The 12,909-nt window shown below is 40.5% G+C and overlaps 1 protein-coding gene across 11 annotated transcripts in view; it reads left to right on the top strand.

Annotated features, from left to right (window-relative positions):
- The window catches only part of LOC309650258 (heparan sulfate glucosamine 3-O-sulfotransferase 3A1), a 442,514-nt gene that overhangs the window by 35,820 nt on the left and 393,785 nt on the right, over positions 1-12,909 (top strand). For 5 of the 11 annotated variants that reach the window (XR_014257471.1, XR_014257472.1, XR_014257474.1 and 2 more), the window contains 2 exons: positions 4-147; positions 1,492-3,552. The exons of 4 other annotated variants lie outside the window; for them this stretch is intronic. The gene's annotated coding sequence lies outside the window, so the exon portion shown is untranslated. Of the gene's footprint in view, positions 1-3; positions 148-1,491; positions 3,553-12,909 lie in introns of those variants that run through there. 2 more of the 11 variants (XR_014257473.1, XR_014257475.1) reach the window with 2 other exon arrangements.

The following is a 12,909-nucleotide window of genomic DNA, read 5'->3' as shown; positions in this document are numbered from 1 at the left end:
CAGATGGACACTTGGGCTTCTACCACCTTTTGGGTATTGTGAAAAATACTGCTACGAACATGGGTGTACAAACATCTCTCCAAGTCCCTGTTTTCAGTTCTTCTGGGCACGGATATATACCTAAAAGTGGAGTTCCTGGATCATATGGTAATTTTATGTTTAATTTTTTGGGGAACTACCATACCATTTTCTACTGCAGCAGCCACAGATTTTCTTAAAAGCTGTACTATTTTATCCTGCATTTCTATATGTTATTAGTGGGAGGTTATACATGGGATCCAAGGCTCCTATCTTCCCAGAACCAAAAATCCTGCCTCCTTTAGCTGATATAATTATTTTTCCCCATATTACTTTTCTTACCCAAGCTCTGGGTCTTTCTGTGACTATTCCAGGTCCCAGATACTCATTTCAGAGTAGCTAAGCTAAAACAAGTCTGTGCAGGCGTATATAAAGTATACATATACCATATATATGGTACATATATATGGTGTGTATATATATATATATATGGTATATATATATGGTATATATGTATGTATACCATATATATTGACTTATTTGTGGCACCTGCAGCTGAATGAAGCAGGGGGTACTCCTCTTCCTAATTTGGAAGTACAGTGTCTGTCCAGGGGAATGTCTGCTTTGAGTGGATTTGTGTTCACGTAAAGATTTTGGGGTTCTTACCATGTAAGAAAATATTTGATCACTAGACTCTGGGTTGTTTTTTCCACTTAAATTATGTGTCCATTCCAAGTGTATTTCCTAACCATGAGTTTGCTAAGCCTCCTTTATTAAAAAAATAACCAGGGTTTAATATAGGGTGCTATCTAATGACTGAGGCAAAATGAAATTCCAGTTCTTTTTTCTGGAGGTTTATAACGTCATGAAGTTTCTCTGAGCATGCTAAATTCTTCTATACTATCCTCTTTCCTCCAGATTTCGTCTTGAATGTACTGCCACCTTACCTTAAAATTTTTTTCTCTTCCCAAGAGTGAGCAAGTTGTAGCACAAGTCATTTTCTGCTAATGAAAAAACTTCAAGAATATGACTCATTAAATTTCTAGTTATCAAAGAAAATAAAAGTGTATCCCTTTGAAGGGGTGCTTTAATCAAAATTGTATTCACTCATAATTTTAATCAGCGAACCCTTACTGAGCTCCTCACACACGGACAGGTGATGCATAAACAGGACGTGGTCCCTTCTTCACAAATAGTTCAATATCAGGGGAAGCAATTGGAAAAACAAATAATTTCAGACAGTTATTTCCAACAGGGTGGCAGACTTGCAGCTCTTATCCATTGTTCCTCTGAAAACAATAAAAGTCAGGCTAAAATGCAATCAAAATTTTAAAAGTCTGTACTGATAAGCTGTTGTAAAAATAAGGATTCATTAGAGGCCAAAATCAAGTGAAAGTAGAAATGTGCAGGGATGAGCAGAGTACTAAAGAATATTTGCTGGACGCTGGTGACCTAAAGCTTTTGTTTTCACAGCTTCAAGGGGCAGAAGACATGGCTTAGGAGCTGCCCAGGGTGCGGTGTTTAATAGGAGACCCCATCATTAAAGCTGGGACTACCCCTTCCCCCAGAGGCTACCCATGTAAAATTGAGTTAGAATTTATCTTGACACCCAGTGAAAACCAAAGAAAATTACCTGATTGAAACTGAATGCTGAGTAAAGGAAAGAAAGTGTCCCCTTTGAAACCATGTCTATACCCATCTCTTCCTCACACTGTTTTGCAGGCAAAATTTAGTCTAACTGAAATCTCTGAAAAATTCTCAAGCCTATAATTTGATTTAAAGTGATCTTGGGTTGGTCGTACCTGCTGGCATCTGGCAAACAGAAACCCAAACCTTCTTTGGAGGATTTCTCTGAAGGAACCCACCTTCAAACTAAACCTCAAAAAATTCCTTTGGAAAAACTTCCAGAATATCCTAATTTATATAAGAAATACCAAAATAATAATGAAGCAAGTGACCATGACTGAGAGGCAGCAGAAACTAAGGACATCAGTATGAAACATGAAAAGATTTCAGATACTGGAATTGTCAAAGACAGACTGTAAAAGAGTCATATCTAAAGAAATAAATAAGAGGTTAAACTTATGAGCAAGGGAAAAGAAACTGTGAAAATGATCAAGCAGATCTGAAAAAGTCAAATAAAACTTCCTATAGAAATAAAAAATATCATAAATGAAATTTCAAAACTCACTGTCTGAAGTTAACAGCAAATAAGACCCAGCAGAAGAGAGAATTAGTGAGCTAGAAAATAGATATAAATAAATGCTGGACTACATTACAGAGGCTTAAAAGAGATGGACAATCTTTAATCAGAGACCCAGAAGGAGAAGAGAGAATGAAGAGGGAGACGGGAGAGTCGATGTTTGAAGGGATGGATGGTGGATAAGAAAATGACCAGAATTGATGGAAGATACCAGTGCTGAGATTCAGGAAGTCAGAGTTCCTAAAAGGATGTGTAAGGAGGAATACCTACCAGGACACATCATGAAAATGTAGAACACTTAAAGTCAAAGTCAAGATCTTAAATGAAGCCGTAGAGAAAAGACAGATCACCTGGAAAGAAGCTGCTGTTCAGACGGATGCCTAACTTCTCACCAGCAGCAGGAGAAGCCAGAAGTCAGTGAAATCATATCTTCGACATGTTAAGGAAAAATATTAGTTAATTTAGATGATGAACTGGGTCTTGAAGGAGGAGTAGGTAGCTTAGGTCTCATGTTTTCTCAAGGGCTCAGTCTCCCCTGGGCTTCTGCTCCTTCAAAGCAATCATATTTCAGTGAGCGCCCCCGGCCCCGATGGTTCTTATCAAAGGTTCGATGAGGGGTGTGCCCCTCTGCTGGTTTCCCTGGTAACCAATGAGCCAACCCCTGTAACTGGTAACCTCCTGCTCCCCCAGGAACAAAGACTGCTGCCACGTCCTGCCCACAGTCTACCGCACACAGTGGGATGTACTTCCAGGACCTTGCTTCGGGCGTGTAAGCTCCTCCATCCATTAAACCATCGATGTCTCTGTCGCTGACTCTGGGCTCCTCCTTCCGTCTTGAGGCTGGGCAGGCCTGCGGGGTGCAGCCCAACATGAGGGAAGAGCCTTATTGATCCTGGTCTGATTCATTAGGAGTCATTTGGGTCCACAAGGGTGGGGAAGCACGTGCTTCTTACTGCATTTTTATCTTTGTAAACATACCATAGAACACCAGTTCACAGACTGATAGGTAAATGCTGTGGACTGAATGTTTTGTGTGTCCCCTCCCCAAATTCATGTGTTGAAATTCCAATGCCCAATGTGATGGCATTAGTATGTGGGGCCTTTGGGAGATGCTTAGGTCATGAGGGTGGAGCCCTCATGAGTGGAATTAGGGCCCTTATAAGGAGACCCCATAGAGTACCCTTGCCCATTCCACCATGTGAAGACACAGGGAGAAGATGTGGGCTGTGAACCAGCACGAGGGCCATCACCAGCATGAGACCACGCGGGCAGCTTGATCTTGGACTTCCCACCCTCCAGAACTGTGAGAAATAAATTTCTGTTGTTCATAAGCTATGCAATCTGTGGCATTTTGTTACAGCAGCCTGAATGGACTAAGACAGTAAATAAGAAAGAACTTAATTTTTGTTTGATTTGATGCAATAAATTTGGAAGCTGATTTTTTGTTGTTGTTTGTTTTAAATGTAAAGTAAAACCTGGTATGTGACTGAATTCAGGTTAAGTAGAAAATCAAAATAATTTCTTTCAAAATCTCAACTCTCATTTCCATCTGAAACTTTTTATCAAGTCAATCTAGGCACATGTTTATGGAAAAGTTTAATAGTTATACTGACAACTGCCACATCCCACCTCTAAGCCACACTACTTGCTTTCAATCCTATTATTATTTATACTGGTATATGTCTCTAAATATATCATTATACTGCTACTCATTGATTCTTCTTTTTTTTTTAAATTTATTTATTTATTTTTAGCTGTGTTGGGTCTTCGTTTCTGTGAGAGGGCTTTCTCTAGTTGCCGCGAGCGGGGGCCACTCCTCATTGCGGTGCGCGGGCCTCTCACTATCGCGGCCTCTCTTGTTGCGGAGCACAGGCTCCAGACGCGCAGGCTCAGTAGTTGTGGCTCACGGGCCCAGCTGCTCCGCGGCATGTGGGATCTTCCCAGACCAGGGCTCGAACCCGTGTCCCCGGCATTGGCAGGCAGATTCTCAACCACTGCGCCACCAGGGAAGCCCGACTCATTGATTCTTATTTGGGATGTCATCTGTTGGTTTTCTTCTGCAGGGAAGGGAGTTCAGCTGTCTTCCGTCACCCCACATATACACTGCCCCTCCCATTTTCTGCAGATAGAGCAACAAGGTTTGATCACACTCTTTGTTGTGTTTAGCGTTTGCATTATTAAGGCACGCAGATATCATACAGTATTTGTCTTTCTCTGTCTGGCTTATGTCACTTAGCATAACGCCCTCCAAGTCCATCCAATTTGCTGCAAATGGCAAAATTTCACTTTTTTTATGGCTGAGTAGTATAATACTGTATGACATCACTTATATGTGGAATCTAAAAAATACAGCAGACTAGTGAATATAACCAAAAAGAAGCAGACTCACAGATATAGAGAACAAACTAGTGGTTACCAGTGGGGAGATGGGGGAGGGGCAATATAGGGGTGGGTAAGTAGGAGGTACAAACTGTTGGGTGTAAGACAGACTACAGGGATGAATTGTGCAGCACAGGGAATATAGCCAATATTTTGTAGTAACTGTAAATGTAAAGTAACCTTTAAAATTGTATAAAAAATAAAAATTTTTAATAAAATAAAATTTTAAAATGGTTTAAAAAAAGGCATGCAGATATTAGTCACAGCTGAGGCGTGTTGCACATTAAAGCAATTGTTCCTTTATCATACAATTTGTTTCCCCTAGAATTAATAACCATCTCATATTGTTGTTTGCTTAGTTTTCTTTAGACCTATCACTAATTGCACTAAACTTTCTCATTGAACTATGTAAACTTCATTTCATTTGGCGGATATGGCAGGTAATTCTTTATTGACCAGCTTGGTCCTGAAGGTTCAGTTTATTTTCAGTACGTAAATTTTATTTTTGTTTTGTCTTTATGAATTTGGGATCATGCCATATATACACTGTTTATAAGTGACTTTTTTACTAAGTGAAACCTCATGAACATCTTTGATGACTGAAGCATCCTGTTTAATGAATGCATAATATTCTACATCATGAACACACCCTAATCCATTAAACAAATTGACCACTGTGACATGTTTATGCAGTTTTCAATTTTTCACTTTTATATACAATCCTGAGATTCACATTCTTGAAGCTCAATTTTGGCTATTATTTCCTGAGATAAATTCTAAGAGTAGAACCGCTGGGTCCATTGACATATTGGACATATGGTTTCTTCTAGAAATAGTGCTGAATTTGAGAAATGTTGCCAACTCTGGGCTTTATAGTCTTAAACATTTTGGTCAGTTTTAAGTGTTGTCTGTTTTAATGCTAATTATTTTCTGCCTCATTTCTTTAATAGCCAGTGAGGCTGTGTGTGTCTTGTATGCTTATTTGATATTTTGATCTTATATTTTGTGAATTGCCTGTTTATATTCATTGTTTGTTTCACTACTAGGCAATCTCATCCCCGCCACTCCTTTATGTAACCTCTCCATTTGAGTTTGGAATTGTCGCCTATCAGACTTATTCTTTGCATTCTACCTCTTCCAGGTCTTTCCTCACGCTGTTTTCATGATTCATTTAACCATCCACCCACTCGTGCATCTCTCTAATGTTTATTGAGCATTATTGCAATCTTTAAGGAACTCTGAACGCAGTTGAACAAAACAATGTCCCGGCTCTTATGGAACATACCTTTTAGAAGGAAGACAGGTAGGAAACAAATAAGCAAAAACAATTAAAAATATCAGATAGTAAGTGTTAGAGAGAGGTTTAAAACTAGGTGCTATACTTGGGGATAAAAGGGGGGCTCCATTAGATGCAGCAGTTAAGGAAGATGTCCCTGAGGAGGTGACACTGAGTCTAGGACCTCAGAATGACACCAGGGAGCCAGCCATCGATAGAGCAACGTTCCAGGAAGAGGAAACAGCAAGGCAAAGCTCTACCTCCTGCTGATTTGAAATATAACCATTCTTGAAGGTAAAGTCCCAGTTCTGTGAAGCTTTTTTGGACCATTTTAGCCCATATAAAACTCTCTTTTGATTTCATATAATCCTCATTGTCTGAACTACTGGTCACTTAGAATTCACAATCTTACATAATCAATTTATCTTAGGTTTATCATATTTTCTTTCTCAGATAAATCTAAGAGTTTCTTAGGGTTAAGAGTCTTGCATCTAATATTTATATGTAGTGCCTACATTAGTTGGCATACCCTGATGCTCAATAGCTATGTTTACAATTAATGTATGAAGTTATAATCTTTCTTGCTTGCCATAGGACTTTGTCTAATGCAGTCATCAAAATCCTAGGAAAGAGCCATGGCATACATAGTCCTTGGTTCAAATATGCTAGAAGTAAAGCTGTTTATTGAAGAATGTGAGCTTATACAGGAAGCTAAGTCACTTACTTTCTTCTTTTTTTAATATATTTTTAAATTGTAGTTGATTTACAATGTTGTGTTAATTTCTGCTGTACAGCAAAGTGACTCAGTTATATATATATATATATACATTCTTTTTTATATTCTTTTCCATTATGGTTTATCCCCGGGTATTGAATATAGTTCCCTGTGCTACACAGTAGGACCTTGTTGCTTATCCATTCTATACGTAATAGTTTGCATCTGCTAACCCCAAACTCCCAGTCCATCCCTCCCCCATCCCCTTCCCCCTTGGTAACCACAACTCTGTTCTGTCTGTGAGTCTGTTTCTGTTTCGTAGATAAGTTCATTTGAGACACTTACTTTCTTCTTGATGAAACTTTTACTGGAGAGTCAGTCAACAAAGGAGGAAAAGCCAGGTCCAAAATACAACTTAGAACTAGTGTTTGAAAGAGAGCAGGTTGCTACCATGTGTGTGCGTGTGTGCATGTGACGTGTGTGTGTATATGTGTGCATGCATATGTGCTTGTGTGTGTGTGTGCACGGAGAATTTATTTAGCATCCTCTATACACTCCAGCACACGCTGAGAGAAAATGGAAGAGAAATTGTTATACGAAAGAAACCTGCTTCTCATCTTCAAGGATTGTAACATCTATTGGGGAAGAATAAATACCAAATACCTAGAACTCATGAAAACCCCTAGAAACTTAAAAAAAACCGTATGCAATAGTGTAATCAATCCTATACTTAAGGACTCAGAGTGCTAAGCATACAGCCAGGGGTAAGGGAACAGATTGTTTATCATAAAGGCAATGGCAGAGTAATTGCAGATAGAGATTAGTTGTGTGTGTGTGTGTGTGTGTGTGTGTGTGTGTTTTGTTGTATGTTGAACACATAGGAACTGGAATTCTAACCAGTTTCCTCTCAATCACCTTTTTATGATCCAATCCATCTGTTATTTGTGTCTTGATGAATGATTTAAAATAATAAGCATTCTTCCAGGACCCACTCAGAAGTCAGTTTCTTCAAAGCCTCCCGGTCCATCTCATCACTGGCGAGATGGATCTCTTCCCCTTCAGAGTGTGACTTTATCCAGACACCTTTCGGACCGTAGTTCTCAAACACTGCCACAGGTCATACTATTTGTGTGGGTGTCTTATGGCTGCGCATGCAGTCCTTAAAGACAATGACTGTTCTCTCAGGTTGTGTACCTTTACTACGTCCACCTAGCACCTTGCACGTAGTGAATACTCAAGAGATTAAAAGGAAATCTATGGACTCACTGGAAGGACTGGTGAAGTTGTGGGCAGAGGTGGGCCGTAGGTTTGTTTAAGGTCTGAGCGGCTGGGGAGAGGCTGTGTGCGGCTCCTTCAAGGCTTTTCTCTAGGCATCCCCTGCCGTCCACCCACCCTCAGCTTGCTCAAAGAGCGAGTCTGTGTTTAGAGCAATGTGATTTAAAGGTCACATTTATGAGCAAATAGCTGTGTTTATAAACTTAGTTTGACAAATAAGGGAGGCTTTGAAATGGATACTGTTTGCTGGAACCAGAACCAAATTCCACCAACGGCGCACGCTGACTCTGGTTGTGGAAATGTGCCGCCAACGTGGCCTTCACAGCCCTAACTCCTCACCCACTCCTTTCATGTTTTGAAACGTAATTATTTAAAAGCTCGATGGAATTTTTAGGCATTAGGAACTTTTGGGGGTTTATCTATTTTGCATCAACCTGCCGTTGTCATGATATTCTGCTCTGAGTGGGGGAAGAAGGAGCCTTGGGACCTGGCTTGATCTCACCCTGTTCAGATCAGCCACAGTCCCAGGCGCTGGTTTACTTTCTCATCAAGAGAGTCAGACACAGAAAGACAAATATCATGGGATATCACTTATATGTGGAATCTAGAAAAAGGGTACAAATGAACTTATCTACAAAACACAAGTAAGGTCACAGATGTAGAAAACAAACTTATGGTTACCAGGGGGTGAGGTGGGGGAGGGATAAATTGGGAGATTGGGATTGACATATATACACTACTATATATAAAATGGATAAGTAATAAGGACCTACTGTATAGCAGCCCAGGGAACTCTACTCAGTACTCTGTAATGGCTTATATGGGAAAAGGATCTTAAAAAAGAGGGGATATATGTATATGTATAACTGACTGACTTTGCTGTATACCTGAAACTAACACAACATTGTAAATCAACTGTACTCCAATAAAAATTTTAAAAAGAGGGTGTCCAGAAGATCGTGGGACCAGGGCTATTAGTCCCCCTGCAGCCTCAGAGTGTCCTGTTGGAAAGGTTACGCTGAGATGGGGGTGGCCTGGGTTTGTGATACAGAAGAAACTGCTCAGAGTCTAAAGCTGGAAAGAGGCACCTTCTGACATGAATTGCGCTGGCCCCCAGGTTCCAGCTGCACAGAGAGAAGACTCCAGGTAGAAAATGACCCCAGGAACAAACAGTCATCCTAGGAAGGGAGGAACCCAACCCAGAGACTGCTACAGGTCCTTCGGGTTGGTTTTAGTGAACAAGAGGTAATTACTCCTTAGTTGCCGAGACAGGGATTCAGAGAATGGAAGATGTTGGAATAAATGGCTAGAGGTTCTGTCCAGAGAGCTCAGGATGCCCAACCCCAACATTTTCATTTTAAGGAAGTGTGGAAGAGTTGACCATTATGGAAGATTGTACTCAATTCCGTGAGGCGAGGACAGCATTTCAAACCACTTTCTAGAATGGGGGAGGGCACATGGGTGTGCCACGTGCGGGGGTCCCCTTCGGGGAGATTAGTGGTGGTCCCAGGATATATGGGGGCTGAGACTGTTATGTCCTCATTTGGTGAGAGAAATGGATAGGGGATGATGATAAATGACTATTCTTTCACAATACTCTCTTGAGGGGGCTCTGCATTTTTTTCCTCACAAAACTGCCTCAAAATGCTTAAAGAATTCCACTTTGGAATGACTTCTGAGCTAGTTTATGTTTTATATCTCATCACTCTACAATTGCACCTCATTTTTAACCAAAAAAAAAAAAAAAAAAAAAAAAGTTTCCTGCTCGATCAACCACCTTATTCATCAGACTTGGCTCTTGAGTGATTTTTGGTTGTTTCCAAAAATGAAATTCACCCTCGAAGCTGAAAGATTTATGTTACCGAAGCTCCTGAAGAAATGTGACTTGAACTCCGAAGAACTCAAGAGGAGTTCCAGATACATTTTGGTACTGAAAAAAAAAATCCAAGTCTCATTATTTCGCAGTCCAACCACATACATTTTCATATTCTCTTTTCTTCCATTGTGTCAGAAATGAAACTCTGATCCGAATGAAGTATTCCAAGTGCATTAATCAAAGAGCTGTGCTCCATCTAGGCATCTATAACTAAATTTCTGTTTCTACAACATCTGTTGGAGAATAGAAGAAGGAAAAGTGGAAAGATATACGTAAGAAGAAAAACAGAGGTGCCTGTAATAAAATCATGAAAGAGTGATACATCTCACTTCGTGCTGTTGCGTGCAGGTTGTGCTAGCCATGTGCATTGTATGTGCAGAGGGCAACCTTCTGGCTTTGTTTTCTTCATGTTACTAGAGTAATGCATATTTACCCCAGAAAATTAGGAAAGAAGGAAAGCAAAAGGAAGTGAATTTAAAAATCATCTATAGTTCCATGGGTAACTAATTTTGATCTTTCATCTTTCTAGCCTTTATTCGATGGATCACATATTTTGTGGCAGATGTCGTTTTTGTTTGTTTTTTAAAAAAATAAGATACATACAGAAACATCCATAAAACATGTAAATAGAGCAAATTGTGTTACGCACTAGTCAGCTCCCTTCCCCCTTTCCCTGTAGACAACCACTACCCTGATTTTGGAAAACTGATTTTTTTAAAGTTTTTCATCATATTTGTATCATCTAAGCCAAAAGTAATTTTTCTTTTCTTCTCTATTATTATCAGTGTAGAATCGTGGATTTTTACTTATTCAAGTATATTGTTTTTCAGGCTCCAATCATCCTAAATGTGGCCAGTGGGGGCTTTTTCAAGCAGCTCCTGTGACCTTCCCACACAAGCCCATCAGCTTGAACCCTTCTTTTCCTCTGACACAGCAAGATTTTTCAGGCCCACCTTGTAGGCCCCCTGCCCTGACCATTTCTCTAAGGATCCCTGGTTTCTGTAGTGAACACGTGATAGTTTTTAGAAATCAAGATCTGGACAGTCTATGCGCTTTGCTTTTGGGGTGCCTGTGTTTCTAGATTCTCTCAGAGGACAGAACTGGGAAATACACACACATAACATATTATGGGCTTGTTGGGGATAAAAACACACCCCTGTGTTTCTCCTTTGTTCATGCACTCACAAAGCTTCTGATACCAGATGTGTGGGTTTTCCACACATCAGGCAATTTTTATGACACCAGCCGGGTGTCCTATAATTCACTGCAATTTTGACTCTACTTAACGTGGAATTAGCATCAGATCCCACAAGTTAAGGGCTCAGTCCCACAAGACTGCCCCCACTTTTGACACCAATTAAGTCCCAGGTTGCTACCTGTACTTCTAACCATCTGGCTATAAATGAGGGTTTCAACAACCCCCTCCTTGTATTCGATAATTTTCTAGAATGGTTCACAGAAGTCACGGAAACTTGTGTTTATTGGTTTATTATAAAGGGTTCAAATGAACAGCCAAACAGGGGCAAGTGGGGAGGAGGGCGTGCAGAGCTTCCACGCCTCCTCTGGGCACACTGCCCTCCCACATCTGTGTGTTCACCAATCCCAAAGCTGGAAAAGAGGTTTCATTAAGAAGAGTAGCATTGACATATATACTCTGCCAAATGTAAAATAGATAGCTAGTGGGAAGCAGCTGCATAGCACAGGGAGATCAGCTCGATGCTTTGTGTCCACCTAGAGGGGTGGGATAGGGAGGGTGGGAGGGAGGGAGACGCAAGAGGGAGGGGATATGGGGATATATGTATATGTATAGCTGATTCACTTTGTTATACAGCAGAAACTAACACACCATTGTAAAGCAATTATACTCCAATAAAGATGTTAAAAAGAAAAAAAAGTCATGATTGAGTAAATCATTGGCCACTGGTGAGTAACTCAATTTCCAGCCCCTTCCCTTGCCTGGAGGTTGGGGAGTTGGGGCTGAGAGTCGCAACCCTTTAATCACGTGGTTGGTCCCTCTGGCAACCAGCTCCCACCCTGAGGCTGGGTGGGGACCACTAAGAGTCACCTCATTAGCATAAACCCAGGTACAGCTGGAAGGAGCTCATTCTGTAAAACAAAAGATGTTCCTCTCACCCCTATCACTCAGGAAACCCCTGATGATTTAAAATAAAAGTCTTGTGCCAGGAGCCGGGGACAAAGACTAAATATATATTTCTTATTACAATATCGCAGCTTAATAGAAGACAACAGTATTCTCCTATCTGTTCCTACACCCAATTTATTTATTGGAGTATAATTGCTTTACAATGTTGTGTTAGTTTCTACTGTACAACAAAGTGAATCAGCTATACATATACATATATACCCTCTTTTTTGATTTCCTTCCCAATTAGGTCACCACAGAGCACTGAGTAGAGTTCCCTGTGCTACATAGTAGGTTCTCGTTAGTTATCTATTTTACACATAGTATCAATAGCGTATATACGTCAATCCCACCCCCCTTCCTCCTTGGTATCCATATGTTTGTTCTCTATATCTGTCTTTATTTCTGCTTTGTAAACAAGATCGTCTATACCAATTTTTTCAGATTCCACATATATGTGTTAATATATGATATTTGTTTTCTCTTTCTGACTTACTTCGCTCTGTATGACACTCAATTTATTGTGACATCACATGTCACGTCGTCTCTGGAGGACTCTACTGCGTGCATACTCAGGAGAGAATGAGAATGATAAAAGGTGAATAATGTGTTCCTGTTATTACGAAAATAATTTTCATCTCACAGATGCCCTCCAAGGGTCTCAGGGTCCCCCAGGGCTGACCAGACCACACGCCACTGAGAACGGTGCAGCAGAGGCATCCGCACTGAGAATTACAGGCTAAGGCTTTGAGATCTTTTGTCTTGATCTTTACGGTATTGTCCTTAGAAATGGACCCTCCAACAAACTGTTAATATCGGCTAACTTTGTAAAAGTTTGCAAAAGTTGAATGAAATCCTGATTTACCTTAGGAACTGCAAACTCGTATATATAACGATTACCTTTCGAGTGGGACCCCAATGAGGGTCCTCCTGCCCGGTGTCCTTGGAGCCAACAGAACGAGACCGAGTTCGGTTCAGAAGCAAAGGAAAGGGTTGTTCTCGGATCAGAGAACAGAGAGGCGCT

The sequence above is a fragment of the Balaenoptera physalus genome, assembly GCF_965194825.1.
Source record: "Balaenoptera physalus genome assembly, chromosome: 20".
Taxonomy (NCBI): Eukaryota; Metazoa; Chordata; class Mammalia; order Artiodactyla; family Balaenopteridae; genus Balaenoptera; species Balaenoptera physalus.
The sequence above is the reverse complement of the archived record's forward strand: the minus strand, read 5'-3'. Positions and strand labels throughout refer to the sequence as shown.